Genomic DNA, 17,500 nt, shown 5'->3' on the forward strand with positions numbered 1-17,500 from the left:
TCCCGCCAAGTGTCCGTCAGATGGACGCCGGGGAACCTCCAGCATTCTTCAGCGTATTCTTCAAGAGACACAAGACGGAGGAGACCACGGGTCGCTCGCTCCGAGGACCTTCTGTCTACCTCCACCAGAGCCTCTAGAAGATCTCAGGAACCTCAGGGATGGTCTCCCACCACCTACCTCCACCACCACGGCCAACTCAGCGACCGCAACACACCCGTGACCTCTCGCTGCTGTTGCCTTGACAACCGGAACTGCCTCTCACAAGCTCCTCCACGGAGACGACCAGCAACGTTCTTGGACCTCATGTCACCCGCCAGCACAGACCTCGTCACTGCCTCAGACCCGCGGCCTCCGAACCCTCGGCTCGCCGCCACAGGAAGCTTCGCCACCTCCGCCGCGGAGTAAGCTACGCCAACCATATACCTCAGCTGTTCCCCCGGAACCGTTCCCGGCGCCTCATTCCAGCATCTTCCACTCGCCTTAGAGGCTCCAGTCTTCATCTGCAGAGCTTCCTCCGCAAACTTCCTCATTTCAAAGACCTCAAGTTACTTCCTGTCGCTGCAGACGCCGCGGAACCTTGAGCAGGAAACGAAGAATGAACCGGTGAGTGTTGTTGTGTTGAGGGGGGACGACCAGCAGGGGGCGTGTCATAGTATCACGATACAATTATAGTGATGTATAGTGAGAGTGTAGTAACAAGTATATATGTGTAGTATTGTCCAGTACTTGACTCTGGTGTTGTGATAGTGTAGTAACAAGTATATATGTGTAGTATTGTCCAGTACTTGACTCTGCTGTTGTGATAGTGTAGTAACAAGTATATATGTGTAGTATTGTCCAGTACTTGACTCTGGTGTTGTGATAGTGTAGTAACAAGTATATATGTGTAGTATTGTCCAGTACTTGACTCTGGTGTTGAGATAGTGTAGTAACAAGTATATATGTGTAGTATTGTCCAGTACTTGACTCTGGTGTTGTGATAGTGTAGTAACAAGTATATATGTGTAGTATTGTCCAGTACTTGACTCTGGTGTTGTGATAGTGTAGTAACAAGAATATATGTGTAGTATTGTCCAGTACTTGACTCTGGTGTTGTGATAGTGTAGTAACAAGAATATATGTGTAGTATTGTCCAGTACTTGACTCTGGTGTTGTGATAGTGTAGTAACAAGTATATATGTGTAGTATTGTCCACTACTTGACTCTGGTGTTGTGATAGTGTAGTAACAAGAATATATGTGTGGTATTGTCCAGTACTTGACTCTGGTGTTGTGATAGTGTAGTAACAAGAATATATGTGTAGTATTGTCCAGTACTTGACTCTGGTGTTGTGATAGTGTAGTAACAAGAATATATGTGTAGTATTGTCCAGTACTTGACTCTGGTGTTGTGATGGTGTAGTAACAAAGATGTAGTACATTTATTTTTTTTACACACTATTGAAATATATACAATAACAACTATAATAAAAAAAACATATACATTGATGTTTACTATTATTACTATATATGATATTGTGTATATCTTGTGTATCAATGTTTTCTAGTTGATGTGTGAAGATGCTAAGCTAACTTTCCTTGTGATTTGTTATTATTGTTGTTATTATTTCTTGTTTCTTCTTTTGACTTGAACGACTTGAGGTCAAAGGTCAATTCATTAAGGAAGTACTTTCTCTACTCATCCTTTTTCATATCTTCCAGAATTATTTTTTATTAGTTTAAATTAATTAATTCAATAAAAACAACTTTTCAGTTTCATTTGATTTGTTGTTTCTGATGATAAATGTTGAGGTCGTCGTCCCCGTTGTCCTCTCGTCGTCCTCTCGTCGTCCTCGTCGTCCTCTCGTCGTCCTCGTCGTCCTCTCGTCGTCCTCTCGTCCTCTCGTCGTCCTCGTCGTCCTCGTCGTCCTCTCGTCGTCCTCGTCGTCCTCTCGTCGTCCTCTCGTCCTCTCGTCGTCCTCGTCGTCCTCGTCGTCCTCTCGTCGTCCTCGTCGTCCTCTCGTCGTCCTCTCGTCCTCTCGTCGTCCTCGTCGTCCTCTCGTCGTCCTCGTCGTCCTCTCGTCGTCCTCGTCGTCCTCTCGTCCTCTCGTCGTCCTCTCGTCCTCTCGTCGTCCTCTCGTCGTCCTCGTCGTCCTCGTCGTCCTCTCGTCGTCCTCTCGTCGTCCTCGTCGTCCTCTCGTCCTCGTTAGTCCTCTCGTCCTCGTCCTCTCGTCCTCGTCGTCCTCTCGTCCTCGTCGTCCTCTCGTCGTCCTCGTCGTCCTCTCGTCGTCCTCGTCGTCCTCTCGTCCTCGTTAGTCCTCTCGTCCTCGTCCTCTCGTCCTCGTCGTCCTCGTCGTCGTCCTCGTCCTCATCGTCATCTCGTCCTTGTCGTCCTTGTCGTCCTCTCGTCATCTCGTCCTCGTCGTCTTAGTCGTCCTCTCGTCGTCCTCGTCGTCTTAGTCGTCCTCTCGTCCTTATCGTCCTCTCGTCGTCCTCGTCGTCCTCTCGTCGTCCTCTCGTCGTCCTCTCGTCCTCGTCGTCTTAGTCGTCCTCTCGTCCTCTCGTCCTCGTTAGTCCTCTCGTCCTCGTCGTCTTAGTCGTCCTCTCGTCGTCCTCGTCCTCATCGTCATCTCGTCCTTGTCGTCCTTGTCGTCCTTGTCGTCCTCTCGTCATCTCGTCCTCGTCGTCTTAGTCGTCCTCTCGTCCTTATCGTCCACTCGTCGTCCTCGTCCTCTCGTCGTCCTCGTCGTCCTCGTCGTCTTAGTCGTCCTCTCGTCCTTATCGTCCTCTCGTCGTCCTCGTCGTCGTTAGTCCTCTCGTCGTCCTCATCCTCTCGTCATCCTCGTCCTCTCGTCGTCCTCGTCGTCGTAAGTCCTCTCGTCCTCGTCATCTCGTCCTCGTCGTTGTCGTCGTCCTCGTCGTCTTAGTCGTCCTCGTCCTCATCGTCATCTCGTCCTCGTCCTCTCGTCGTCCTCGTCCTCATCGTCATCTCGTGGTGTTGTGATAGTGTAGTAACAAGTATATATGTGTAGTATTGTCCAGTACTTGACTCTGGTGTTGTGATAGTGTAGTAACAAGAATATATGTGTAGTATTGTCAAGTACTTGACTCTGGTGTTGAGATAGTGTAGTAACAAGTATATATGTGTAGTATTGTCCAGTACTTGACTCTGGTGTTGTGATAGTGTAGTAACAAGAATATATGTGTAGTATTGTCCAGTACTTGACTCTGGTGTTGTGATAGTGTAGTAACAAGAATATATGTGTAGTATTGTCCAATACTTGACTCTGGTGTTGTGATAGTGTAGTAACAAGAATATATGTGTAGTATTGTCCAGTACTTGACTCTGGTGTTGTGATAGTGTAGTAACAAGAATATATGTGTAGTATTGTCCAGTACTTGACTCTGGTGTTGTGATAGTGTAGTAACAAGTATATATGTGTAGTATTGTCCACTACTTGACTCTGGTGTTGTGATAGTGTAGTAACAAGAATATATGTGTGGTATTGTCCAGTACTTGACTCTGGTGTTGTGATAGTGTAGTAACAAGAATATATGTGTAGTATTGTCCAGTACTTGACTCTGGTGTTGTGATAGTGTAGTAACAAGAATATATGTGTAGTATTGTCCAGTACTTGACTCTGGTGTTGTGATGGTGTAGTAACAAAGATGTAGTACATTTATTTTTTTTACACACTATTGAAATATATACAATAACAACTATAATAAAAAAAACATATACATTGATGTTTACTATTATTACTATATATGATATTGTGTATATCTTGTGTATCAATGTTTTCTAGTTGATGTGTGAAGATGCTAAGCTAACTTTCCTTGTGATTTGTTATTATTGTTGTTATTATTTCTTGTTTCTTCTTTTGACTTGAACGACTTGAGGTCAAAGGTCAATTCATTAAGGAAGTACTTTCTCTACTCATCCTTTTTCATATCTTCCAGAATTATTTTTTATTAGTTTAAATTAATTAATTCAATAAAAACAACTTTTCAGTTTCATTTGATTTGTTGTTTCTGATGATAAATGTTGAGGTCGTCGTCCCCGTTGTCCTCTCGTCGTCCTCTCGTCGTCCTCTCGTCGTCCTCGTCGTCCTCTCGTCGTCCTCGTCGTCCTCTCGTCGTCCTCTCGTCCTCTCGTCGTCCTCGTCGTCCTCGTCGTCCTCTCGTCGTCCTCGTCGTCCTCTCGTCGTCCTCTCGTCCTCTCGTCGTCCTCGTCGTCCTCGTCGTCCTCTCGTCGTCCTCGTCGTCCTCTCGTCGTCCTCTCGTCGTCCTCGTCGTCCTCTCGTCGTCCTCGTCGTCCTCTCGTCCTCTCGTCGTCCTCTCGTCCTCTCGTCGTCCTCTCGTCGTCCTCGTCGTCCTCGTCGTCCTCTCGTCGTCCTCTCGTCGTCCTCGTCGTCCTCTCGTCCTCGTTAGTCCTCTCGTCCTCGTCCTCTCGTCCTCGTCGTCCTCTCGTCGTCCTCGTCGTCCTCTCGTCGTCCTCGTCGTCCTCTCGTCCTCGTTAGTCCTCTCGTCCTCGTCCTCTCGTCCTCGTCGTCCTCGTCGTCGTCCTCGTCCTCATCGTCATCTCGTCCTTGTCGTCCTTGTCGTCCTCTCGTCATCTCGTCCTCGTCGTCTTAGTCGTCCTCTCGTCGTCCTCGTCGTCTTAGTCGTCCTCTCGTCCTTATCGTCCTCTCGTCGTCCTCGTCGTCCTCTCGTCGTCCTCTCGTCGTCCTCTCGTCCTCGTCGTCTTAGTCGTCCTCTCGTCCTCTCGTCCTCCTTAGTCCTCTCGTCCTCGTCGTCTTAGTCGTCCTCTCGTCGTCCCCGTCCTCATCGTCATCTCGTCCTTGTCGTCCTTGTCGTCCTTGTCGTCCTCTCGTCATCTCGTCCTCGTCGTCTTAGTCGTCCTCTCGTCCTTATCGTCCACTCGTCGTCCTCGTCCTCTCGTCGTCCTCGTCGTCCTCGTCGTCTTAGTCGTCCTCTCGTCCTTATCGTCCTCTCGTCGTCCTCGTCGTCGTTAGTCCTCTCGTCGTCCTCATCCTCTCGTCATCCTCGTCCTCTCGTCGTCCTCGTCGTCGTAAGTCCTCTCGTCCTCGTCATCTCGTCCTCGTCGTTGTCGTCGTCCTCGTCGTCTTAGTCGTCCTCGTCCTCATCGTCATCTCGTCCTCGTCCTCTCGTCGTCCTCGTCCTCATCGTCATCTCGTCCTCTCGTCCTTGTCATCCTCTCGTCCTTGTCGTCCTCTCGTCCTCTCGTCCTCGTCGTCATCTCGTCCGCTCGTCCTTATCGTCCTCTCGTCGTCCTCTCGTCGTCCTCGTCGTCCTTAGTCCTCTCGTCCTTGTGCTCTCGTCATCTCGTCCTCGTCGTCTTGGTCGTCCTCTCGTCCTTATCGTCCTCTCGTCGTCCTCGTCGTCGTTAGTCCTCTCGTCCTCGTCCTCTCGTCATCTCGTCCTTGTCGTCCTCTCGTCGTCCTCTTCCTCACGTCATCCTCATCCTCTCGTCGTCCTCTCGTCGTCCTCGTCGTCCTCTCGTCCTCGTCGTCGTTAGTCCTCTCGTCCTCGTCCTCTCGTCCTCGTCGTCCTCGTTGTCCTCTCGTCCTCGTCGTCCTCTCGTCCTCGTCGTCATCTCGTCCTCTCGTCCTTGTCGTCCTCTCGTCCTTGTCGTCCTCTCGTCCTTATCGTCCACTCGTAGTCCTCGTCCTCTCGTCGTCCTCGTCCTCTCGTCGTCCTCTCGTCGTCCTCGTCCTCTCGTCGTCCTCGTCGTCCTCGTCGTCGTTAGTCCTCTCGTCCTCGTCCTCTCGTCATCTCGTCCTCGTCGTCTTAGTCGTCCTCTCGTCCTTATCGTCCTCTCGTCGTCCTCGTCGTCGATAGTCCTCGTCCTCTCGTCATCTCGTCCTTGTCGTCCTCTCGTCGTCCTCGTCCTCTCGTCATCCTCGTCGTCCTCGTCCTCTCGTCATCCTCGTCCTCTCGTCGTCCTCGTCCTCTCGTCGTCCTCTCGTCCTCGTCGTCGTTAGTCCTCTCGTCCTCGTTAGTCCTCTCGTCCTCGTGAGTCCTCTCGTCCTCGTTAGTCCTCTCGTCCTCGTCCTCTTGTCATCTCGTCCTCGTCGCCCTCGTCGTCTTAGTCGTCCTCTTAGTCGTCCTCTCGTCGTCCTCGTCCTCATCATCATCTCGTCATCTCGTCATCTCGTCCTCTCGTCCTTGTCGTCCTCTCGTCCTCGTTGTCCTATTGTCCTCGTCGTCCTCTCGTCCTCGTCCTCATCTCGTCCTTGTCGTCCTCGTCGTCATCTCGTCCTCTCGTCCTTGTCGTCCTCGTCGTCATCTCATCCTCTCGTCCTCTCGTCCTTGTCGTCGTTAGTCCTCTCGTCCTCGTCGTTGTTAGTCCTCTCGTCCTCGTCCTCTCGTCCTCGTCCTCTCGTCCTCGTCCTCTCGTCCTTGTCGTCCTCTCGTCATCTCGTCCTCTCGTCCTTGTCGTCCTCTCGTCATCTCGTCCTCTCGTCCTTGTCGTCCTCGTCGTCATCTCATCCTCTCGTCCTCTCGTCCTTGTCGTCGTTAGTCCTCTCGTCCTCGTCGTCGTTAGTCCTCTCGTCCTCGTCCTCTCGTCCTTGTCGTCCTCTCGTCATCTCGTCCTCGTTGTCATCTCGTCCTTGTCGTCCTCTCGTCCTCGTCGTCATCTCGTCCTCTCGTCCTTATCGTCCTCTCGTCGTCCTCGTCCTCTCGTCGTCCTCTCGTCCTCGTCCTCGTCGTCCTCTCGTCCTCGTCCTCTCGTCCTCGTTCTCTCGTCCTCGCCGTCCTCGTGGTCTTAGTCGTCGTCTCGTCGTCCTCGTCCTCATCGTCATCTCGTCCTTGTCGTCCTTGTCGTCCTTGTCGTCCTCTCGTCCTCTCGTCCTCGTCGTCATCTCGTCCTCTCGTCCTTATCGTCCACTCGTCGTCCTCGTCCTCTCGTCATCTCGTCCTCGTCGTCTTAGTCGTCCTCTCGTCCTTATCGTCCTCTCGTCATCTCGTCCTCGTCGTCCTCATCGTCCTCGTCCTCTTGTCATCTCGTCCTCGTCCTCTTGTCATCTCATCCTCGTCGTCCTCGTCCTCTCGTCCTCTCGTCCTCGTCCTCTCGTCCTCTCGTCCTCTCGTCATCTCGTCCTCGTCCTCTCGTCCTCTCGTCCTCTTGTCATCTCGTCCTCGTCGTCCTCGTCCGTGACATTCAAGTGATGCTGTGACGTTAAAGGTCAACACTTATCGAAGTGAAGAGACGTCGTGACCTTGAAAGTTTCTGAAGGTTGAAGATAAAAATAATTCACTTTCTCTTCAAACCTGGATTTTATTTCAGTCTCAGTGAGAAAAACAAAAAAGAATTGATCGCAATTAAATAAACAGACACACACACACACACACACACACACACACACACACACACACACACACACACACATCCGTTCGCACACACAATCACAAACACACACTAATTCTTCACCTCTTCTACTATATCTCCTCCCTCTGCTTAGTTTTCTCCTCCTCATCCTTCTTCTGCTTGTCTCTCTTCACCTCCTCCCTCTTCTTCTCCTCCTCCCTCTTCTTCTTCTCCCTCTTCTTCACCTCATCTTCTTCTTCACCCTCTTCTTCACCTCCTCCCTCTTCTTCTTCTCCCTCTTCTTCTTCTCCCCCTTCTTCACCTCATCTTCTTCTTCACCCTCTTCTTCACCTCCTCCCTCTTCTTCCCCTCCTTCTCCTCCCTTTTCTTCTCCTCCCTCTTCTTCACCTCCTCCCTCTTCTTCTCCTCCCTCTTCTTCACCTCCTCCCTCTTTTTCTCCTCCCTCTTCTTCTTCTCATCTTCTTCTCCTCCCTCTTCTTCTTTTCCCTCTCCTTCATGGTTTCCACATTGAGACCTCCATCGGGTCACACTTGTCTTCCTTCTCTCCTGCTGGACCTCCTTGCTCGCCCTCCTCCTCCCTCTCTTCCGTGACATCCTTCATCCGTGACCAACTGTGGAAGTTTCCGTCTCTAATGAGGAGGAATTAAAAGTCTCTTCGCTCCGAGCTAACGAAGCTACGTCGCTAACGAGCTTCACTAATTGCTCCGAGCATCGGTCGACATGAGCTTCTCGCTGAGGTGATTCAGAGGAACATGGTGGAGCCACTTCCTGCCAGAGGTTCCTTCACCTGAGCAGAACATGATGTCGTCTGCAAACAACTCGAGTCGAGTCGATGAAGACGAGTCGGTGGGAACGAGAATTAAAATGCAGCAGTGAACCTCAGCACTATAGCCTCTATAGGAGCTGCTGACAGAACAAGTTTGGATCAAACAAGGCTTAGATCACCTGCCAGGAAGTCCTCGTCCAAGTCCAGCAACAAACACAGACGCAGAGAGAGAGAGGGTAGAAAATAACAAAAGCTACTTTACATATATTAACAGTATATATATAAATGTATGTATGTATATATATATATATAAAGATGATAAAAAAAAGTACAAAAGATAATGAACACATGCAAAATCTAATAAACACATAGCAAAACATAATAAGCACAGTGCAAAAGATAATACACTCAGTACAAAACATAATAAACACAGTACAAAACATAATAAACACAGTGCAAAAGATAATAAAGACATTGCAAAAGATAATAAACTCAGTACAAAACATAATAAACACAGTACAAAACATAATAAACACAGTACAAAAGATAATGAACACATGCAAAAGATAATAAACACAGTACAAAAGATAATAAACACATTGCAAAAGATAATAAACTCAGTACAAAACATAATAAACACAGTACAAAACATAATAAACACAGTGCAAAAGATAATAAAGACATTGCAAAAGATTGTAAACACAGGGCAGAAGATAATAAACACAGTACAAAACATAATAAACACAGTGCAAAAGATAATAAAGACATTGCAAAAGATTGTAAACACAGGGCAGAAGATAATAAACATATTGCAAAAGATAGTAAACACAGGGCAGAAGATAATTAACACAGTGCAGAAGATAATAAACACAGCACAAAACATAATAAACACAGTGCAAAAGATAGTAAACACAGGGCAGAAGATAATAAACATATTGCAAAAGATAGTAAACACAGGGCAGAAGATAATTAACACAGTGCAGAAGATAATAAACACAGTACAAAACATAATAAACACAGTGCAAAGATAATAAACATATTGCAAAAGATAGTAAACACAGGGCAGAAGATAATAAACACAGTGCAGAAGAGGTTTGATCTGGGGTGAGTCTTTGAGGATGTTCCCTGCTCTCCTCCTGGTCCTGGACTCGTTTCAGGACCTGATCCTCTGTGCAGTCGTCACAGTCGCTGAAGTCTCCTCCATCACTGACGACTGCACTGTAGAAGTTCATCAGATGCTTCGACAGCTTGTGTCTCCTCAACTGACGCAGAAGTTCATCCTCTGCTGGACCTTCTTCAGGATGCAGACCTCCCACTTCAGGTCCCGGGAGATTGTTGTTGAAGGAGTCGCCGGCTGCCACAGGGCTGCTATTGATGGTGAGGGGCCACGGGGGTCACGGGGGCCTCCTGAAGTTCACCGTCATCTCCACAGTCTTGAGCGTGTTGATCTCCAGGCTGTTCCTGCTGCTCCACCGAAGTGCAAACTTCAGGAGTTTGACTGCAGGTGTTCAGAGGTGCAGTCGTTTGTGTGGAGGGAGAAGAGCAGTGGAGACAGGACGCATCCCTGGGGGACGCCGGTGCTGATGGTCAGAGTGGTGACAGGAGTACGATGTACATTTTAGGACATCGTCAGGTATCAGACCAAACGGCCTCAGACAAACCTCCGTCAGATCGAACTTTGTCAACCTTCAAAATAAAAGTCCCCAGACAAAACTACATCAGATAGCGTCTGGAAAAAATAAGCGAACCGTTTTATTGCAAATTGAACCGGAAGTGCATGTGATAACGACGTGATGTTAGACAAAACGACATCAGATAGCGATAGATATATATATATATATATAGATTTAGCGTGCATGTGATAACGACGTGATGTTTGACAAAACGACATCAGATAGCATCTGGGAAAAAAATCACCGGAACATTTTATCTTGAATAAAACCGGAAATACATGTGACGTCACGCGTCAACATGCCATCGGATTCTGTAGTATCGTTATCACATGCATTTTTGTTTTCATTCGAAATAAAATGATACGTTAATTTTTTTTCTATATGATATCCGATATCCTTTTGGCTGATATCACATCGTTATCACATGCATTTCCGGTTTCATTCGCAATAAAACGGTACGTTATTTTTTTCTTCCAGACGCTATCTGATGTAGTTTTGTCTGGGGACTTTTATTTTGAAGGTTGACAAAGTTCGATCTGACGGAGGTTTTTCTGAGGCCGTTTGGTCTGATACCTGACGATGTCCTTAAATGTACATCGTATAGGAGTCGCTTCAGCCGTGAGAGTTTGTGAGAGGATCCATCCATCCATCCATCCATCCATCCATCCATCCATCCATCCATCCATCCATCCATCCATCCATCCATCCATCCATCCATCCATCCATCCATCCATCCATCCATCCATCCATCCATCCATCCATCCATCCATCCATCCATCCATCCATCCATCCATCCATCCATCCATCCATCCATCCATCCATCCATCCATCCATCCATCCATCCATCCATCCATCCATCCATCCATCCATCCATCCATCCATCCATCCATCCATCCATCCATCCATCCATCCATCCATCCATCCATCCATCCATCCATCCATCCATCCATCCATCCATCCATCCATCCATCCATCCATCCATCCATCCATCCATCCATCCATCCATCCATCCATCCATCCATCCATCCATCCATCCATCCATCCATCCATCCATCCATCCATCCATCCATCCATCCATCCATCCATCCATCCATCCATCCATCCATCCATCCATCCATCCATCCATCCATCCATCCATCCATCCATCCATCCATCCATCCATCCATCCATCCATCCATCCATCCATCCATCCATCCATCCATCCATCCATCCATCCATCCATCCATCCATCCATCCATCCATCCATCCATCCATCCATCCATCCATCCATCCATCCATCCATCCATCCATCCATCCATCCATCCATCCATCCATCCATCCATCCATCCATCCATCCATCCATCCATCCATCCATCCATCCATCCATCCATCCATCCATCCATCCATCCATCCATCCATCCATCCATCCATCCATCCATCCATCCATCCATCCATCCATCCATCCATCCATCCATCCATCCATCCATCCATCCATCCATCCATCCATCCATCCATCCATCCATCCATCCATCCATCCATCCATCCATCCATCCATCCATCCATCCATCCATCCATCCATCCATCCATCCATCCATCCATCCATCCATCCATCCATCCATCCATCCATCCATCCATCCATCCATCCATCCATCCATCCCCAAATAATCAGATCTATTTATATTTTCAAAGAAACAAAAACCTACACACACACACGCAAACACACACACACACATGCAAACACACACACACACACACACACACACACATGTAGTTAACAAGCTTCACTCGGCCCCATGTGGCCTTTAATGTGGCAGCAGAACATTTACCACCACTGGACACACATGCACACAAAAGTACGCACACACGTATGCACACATTCACACACATTCACACACACACACACACATTCACACAGACATACACACATCCACACTCAAGCACTGAAACACACACACACACACACACTCTGTGGAGGCTCTCATTGGTCAGACCTGTGTGTTTCTGAGCTACAGGTGGAAGAGGGAAGGTTTGGGTTGCCATGGCAACATGAAGCAGAGTGACAGATCTGAGAGGAGACAGAGAGGAGGGTCAGAGGTCAACAACTCGTTTGACATTTGTTGTTTGTCGTGTTTGTTAATGTGTCGGTTTTTGTGTTTGTTCATGTGTTGTGTTTGTTCATGTATTGATTGTCGTGTTTGTTTGTCATGTTTGTTCATGTGTTGTTTGTCGTGTTTGTTCATGTGTTGTTTGTCGTGTTTGTTTGTTGTGTTTGTTCATGTGTTGTGTTTGTTCATGTATTGATTGTCGTGTTTGTTTGTCATGTTTGTTCATGTGTTGTTTGTCGTGTTTGTTCATGTGTTGTTTGTCGTGTTTGTTCATGTGTTGTGTTTGTTCATGTATTGATTGTCGTGTTTGTTTGTCGTGTTTGTTCATGTGTTGTTTGTCGTGTTTGTTCATGTGTTGTTTGTCGTGTTTGTTTGTTGTGTTTGTTCATGTGTTGTGTTTGTTCATGTGTTGATTGTCGTGTTTGTTTGTTGTGTTTGTTCAGGTGTTGTTTGTCGTGTTTGTTCATGTGTTGATTGTCGTGTTTGTTTGTCATGTTTGTTCATGTGTTGTTTGTCGTGTTTGTTTGTTGTGTTTGTTCATGTGTTGATTGTCGTGTTTGTTTGTCATGTTTGTTCATGTGTTGTTTGTCGTGTTTGTTTGTTGTGTTTGTTCACGTGTTGTGTTTGTTCATGTGTTGATTGTCGTGTTTGTTTGTTGTGTTTGTTCAGGTATTGTTTGTCGTGTTTGTTCATGTGTTGTTTGTTGTGTTTGTTCATGTGTTGTGTTTGTTCATGTGTTGTGTTTGTTCATGTGTTGTGTTTGTTCGTGTGTTGGCCGTCGTGTTTGTTCATGTGTCCTGGTCCTGATCCGTCAGTCCTGCTGGTCCAGGTTCAGCTCCAGTCCTGGTCCTGGTCATCAGTCCAGACCCGTGACACTGCATCACGAGCAGACTTGAGAGAAAATAAGATTCAGAGAAAACCCTTGAAGGTGTTTCCTCCAGGATTCATTTCTCACTTTTCTCTAATCTGTAGCTGACAGACCTGAGGCCGGAGGAACCTCAGGGTCGGGGATTAGATGTGGAGGTTTATCTCTGAGACCTGAAGGTCCAACTGATCCACGGACTTAAAGTTCACCTGAAATATCAGACGATATCATATCTTGACGTCATCGTCTCGACATTCTCTCGATGATCTGTCGACTTTCTCTCGTCTCTTCATCGTTCATGGATCTCTGTTGGTTTCATCATCTCGAGGGTTTTTGAAGGAACATCTCAGAACATCTTTATTCAATCTGTAACTTCATACTTTTAATCTCCTCGTGTAAAGGTTTGTGTTCGTTCAACAACATAATTATTGTTCCATGGAAACATGTGTTGTTTGGTGTCGTCCGTGCGAGAAGTTCAAGTCCAGCAGCTCTTGTTCCTCACGTTCCTCACGTTCTTCAGACACGTTCAGGGTCAATCACGCAGCGAGGCCTGACGGACGAGGTCTGCAGCTCATCAGGGCGAGGAAAAGGCGAGCAGAAGGTCAACGGGGTCACGGAGCGGAGGAGGAGAGTAGCTTCTGATGATGCTGTGCCGCTGCACTCTGGCTCAGGGAACCTTCGAGCGTCCTTCAGTCATAGCTTTATTATATATATTTACATTAACCTTTGTTTTTACATCATAATTGATATTTGAAGTTTTTATTTCTTCTGCAGATCCACTCGTTAATGACTTTTTATCCACTGCTGAACTTTATTTATGACTTTATTAAGGACTTTTACTTTTAATAACAACTTTCGTGAAAGACACACGAGACATAACATTAACGCCATTTACTTTTATTAACGACTTACTTTTATGAATGACTTTTACTTTTATTCACGACTTTTACTTTTAACGACTTTTACTGTTATTAACGACTTTGCTTTTATTAACGACTTTTACTTTTAAAACTTTTACTTTTATAAATGACTTTTACGTTTAACAACTTATACTTTATTAAACACTTTTAGTTTTATTAACGACTTTCTGATTTATCATTTACTTTTACTTGTATTAACTACTTTTACTTTTATTAATGACTTTTATAGACAACTTTTAATTTTAACGAATTTTACTTTATTAATGACTTTTACTTTTATTAACGACTTTTACTTTTAACGACTTTTACTTTATTAGCGACTTTTAACATTATTAACAACTTTTACTTGTATTAACTACTTTTACTTTTATTAATGACTTTTACTTTCATTAATGACTTTTATTAACTTCTATTACTTTTATTAATGACTTTTACTTTCATTAATGACTTTTATTAACAACTTTTACTTTTATTAAAGACTTTTACTATTATTAACCACTTTTACTATAATAAAAGACTTTTACTATAATAAACCACTTTACATTTATTAATAGCTTTTACTTTTATTAAAGACTTTTATTAACGACTTTACCTATTATTAACGGCTTTTATTTTTATCAACAGCTTTTATTTTTATTAACAACTTTTATGAATGACTTTTACTTTTATTCACGACTTTTACTTTTAACGACTTTTACTGTTATTAACTACTTTGCTTTTATTAACGACTTTTACTTTTAACAACTTTTACTTTTATAAATGACTTTTACGTTTAACAACTTATACTTTATTAAACACTTTTAGTTTTATTAACGACTTTCTGTTTTATCATTTACTTTTACTTGTATTAACTACTTTTACTTTTATTAATGACTTTTATAGACAACTTTTAATTTTAACGAATTTTACTTTATTAATGACTTTTACTTTTATTAACGACTTTTACTTTTAACGACTTTTACTTTATTAGCGACTTTTACTATTATTAACAACTTTTACTTGTATTAACTACTTTTACTTTTATTAATGACTTTTACTTTCATTAATGACTTTTATTAACTTCTATTACTTTTATTAATGACTTTTACTTTCATTAATGACTTTTATTAACAACTTTTACTTTTATTAAAGACTTTTACTATTATTAACCACTTTTACTATAATAAACGACTTTTACTATAATAAACTACTTTACATTTATTAATAGCTTTTACTTTTATTAAAGACTTTTATTAACGACTTTACCTATTATTAACGGCTTTTATTTTTATCAACGGCTTTTATTTTTATTAACGACTTTTACTTTTAACAACTTTTACTTTATTAGTGACTTTTACTATTATTAACAACTTTTACTTTTATTAACGACTTTTACTTTTATTAAAGACTTTTACTATTATTAACCACTTTTACTATAATAAACGACTTTTACTATAATAAACTACTTTACATTTATTAATAGCTTTTACTTTTATTAATGACTTTTATTAACGACTTTACCTATTATTAACGGCTTTTATTTTTATCAACGGCTTTTATTTTTATTAACGACTTTTACTTTTAACGACTTTTACTTTATTAGTGACTTTTACTATTATTAACAACTTTTACTTGTATTAATGACTTTTACTTTTATTAAAGACTTTTACTATTATTAACCACTTTTACTATAATAAACGACTTTTACTATAATAAACTACTTTACATTTATTAATAGCTTTTACTTTTATTAAAGACTTTTATTAACGACTTTACCTATTATTAACGGCTTTTATTTTTATCAACGGCTTTTATTTTATTAACGACTTTTACTTTTAACGACTTTTACTTTATTAGTGACTTTTACTATTATTAACAACTTTTACTTGTATTAATGACTTTTACTTTTATTAATGACTTTTACTTTTATTAATGACTTTTACTATTATTAACCACTTTTACTATAATAAACGACTTTTACTATAATAAACTACTTTACATTTATTAATAGCTTTTACGTTTATTAATGACTTTTATTAACGACTTAACCTATTATTAACGGCTTTTATTTTTATCAACAGCTTTTATTTTTATTAACGACTTTTACTTTTAACGACTTTTACTTTATTAGTGACTTTTACTATTATTAACAACTTTTACTTGTATTAACGACTTTTACTTTTATTAAAGACTTTTACTATTATTAACCACTTTTACTATAATAAACGACTTTTACTATAATAAACTACTTTACATTTATTAATAGCTTTTACTTTTATTAATGACTTTTATTAACGACTTTACCTATTATTAACGGCTTTTATTTTTATCAACAGCTTTTATTTTTATTAACGACTTTTACTTTTAACGACTTTTACTTTATTAGTGACTTTTATTATTATTAACAACTTTTACTTGTATTAATGACTTTTACTTTTATTAATGACTTTTACTGTTATTAACCACTTTTACTATAATAAACGACTTTTACTATAATAAACTACTTTACATTTATTAATAGCTTTTACTTTTATTAATGACTTTTATTAACGACTTTACCTATTATTAACGGCTTTTATTTTTATCAACGGCTTTTATTTTTTTAACGACTTTTACTTTTAACGACTTTTACTTTATTAGTGACTTTTACTTGTATTAATGACTTTTACTTTATTAGTGACTTTTACTATTATTAACAACTTTTACTTGTATTAATGACTTTTACTTTATTAGTGACTTTTACTATTATTAACAACTTTTACTTGTATTAATGACTTTTACTTTATTAGTGACTTTTACTATTATTAACAACTTTTACTTGTATTAATGACTTTTACTTTATTAGTGACTTTTACTATTATTAACAACTTTTACTTTCATTAACGACTTTTACTTTCATTAACGACTTTTACTATTATTAACGACTTTTACATTTGATGTGATAACTAGTTATATAAGAATATAACTAGTTATATAAGAATGTTACTAGTTATATAAGAATATGACTAGTTATATAAGAATGTTACTAGTTATATAAGAATATAACTAGTTATATAAGAATGTTACTAGTTATATAAGAATATGACTAGTTATATCGGAGTTTTAACATTTTATAAAACAATTCTAAATAATGGTGAACATCATTGACTCGATGTGAATAATAAGAAGTGTTTTGCTCACGTGTCGTCAGCGTTGATGTGACGTCGTCCTCAAACTTCTCAACGCGTCCGACAGAAACTCTTTGTCTCGTCGAGCAGACGATGATTTGGCGCCACATTAGCATCTTCAGCGCGACGTTCTCATAATTATTCTCTCGCCGTCGCCAACGCTCGCTGCTCTTTAAGCACCGGCGCCGAGACCATTAGTCGGCGGCCATTACATCTGCGGAGACTTCTCCCCGGAGTGACGGCGCCGACCCGACGGCGCTTCTGATGACGAATGTGACAGTTCATTAACGGCGCCCGTCGTGGCGGCGAGATTCCCGTCACACGTGTTGATGCTCAGGTTGATTGAATGTTGCTAATTGAAGGTACGAGGATACGACTCAGACTCATGTCAGTCACGGGTTCGACGCCCTCGGCCCTTAACAATGTGCGGCTCAGGGACCAGACATGGTCCTACGACGTCTCCATGGTGGCCCTCATCAGGGCTACATAACGTAGCTCTAAATGCTCTGAGCTGAATGTAGATTATACGTATAACATAGCTTTGAGCTAAATTTAGCTATCAAATGTAGCGTAGCTCTGAGCTGAATGAAGCTTATACATATAACATAGCTTTGAGCTAAATTTAGCTCATAAATGTAATGTGAACCGAGTTAAATGTAGCTTATACATGTAACATAGCATTTAGCCAAATGTAGCTCATAAATGTAATGTAGC

The 17,500-nt window shown here is 42.5% G+C and overlaps 1 protein-coding gene across 2 annotated transcripts in view; it reads left to right on the forward strand.

Moving 5' to 3' along the window:
- The window catches only part of LOC148064665 (thyroid hormone receptor alpha), an 81,565-nt gene that overhangs the window by 27,723 nt on the left and 36,342 nt on the right, over positions 1-17,500 (forward strand). For both annotated transcript variants that reach the window (XM_087808789.1, XM_087808790.1), the window contains exon 2: positions 1-603. This exon is cut by the window's left edge and continues 39 nt beyond it. The gene's annotated coding sequence lies outside the window, so the exon portion shown is untranslated. The remainder of the gene's footprint in view (positions 604-17,500) is intronic.

The sequence above is a fragment of the Callionymus lyra genome, chromosome 15 (genome assembly GCF_982586985.1).
Source record: "Callionymus lyra chromosome 15, fCalLyr1.hap1.1, whole genome shotgun sequence".
Classification (NCBI taxonomy): Eukaryota; Metazoa; Chordata; class Actinopteri; order Syngnathiformes; family Callionymidae; genus Callionymus; species Callionymus lyra.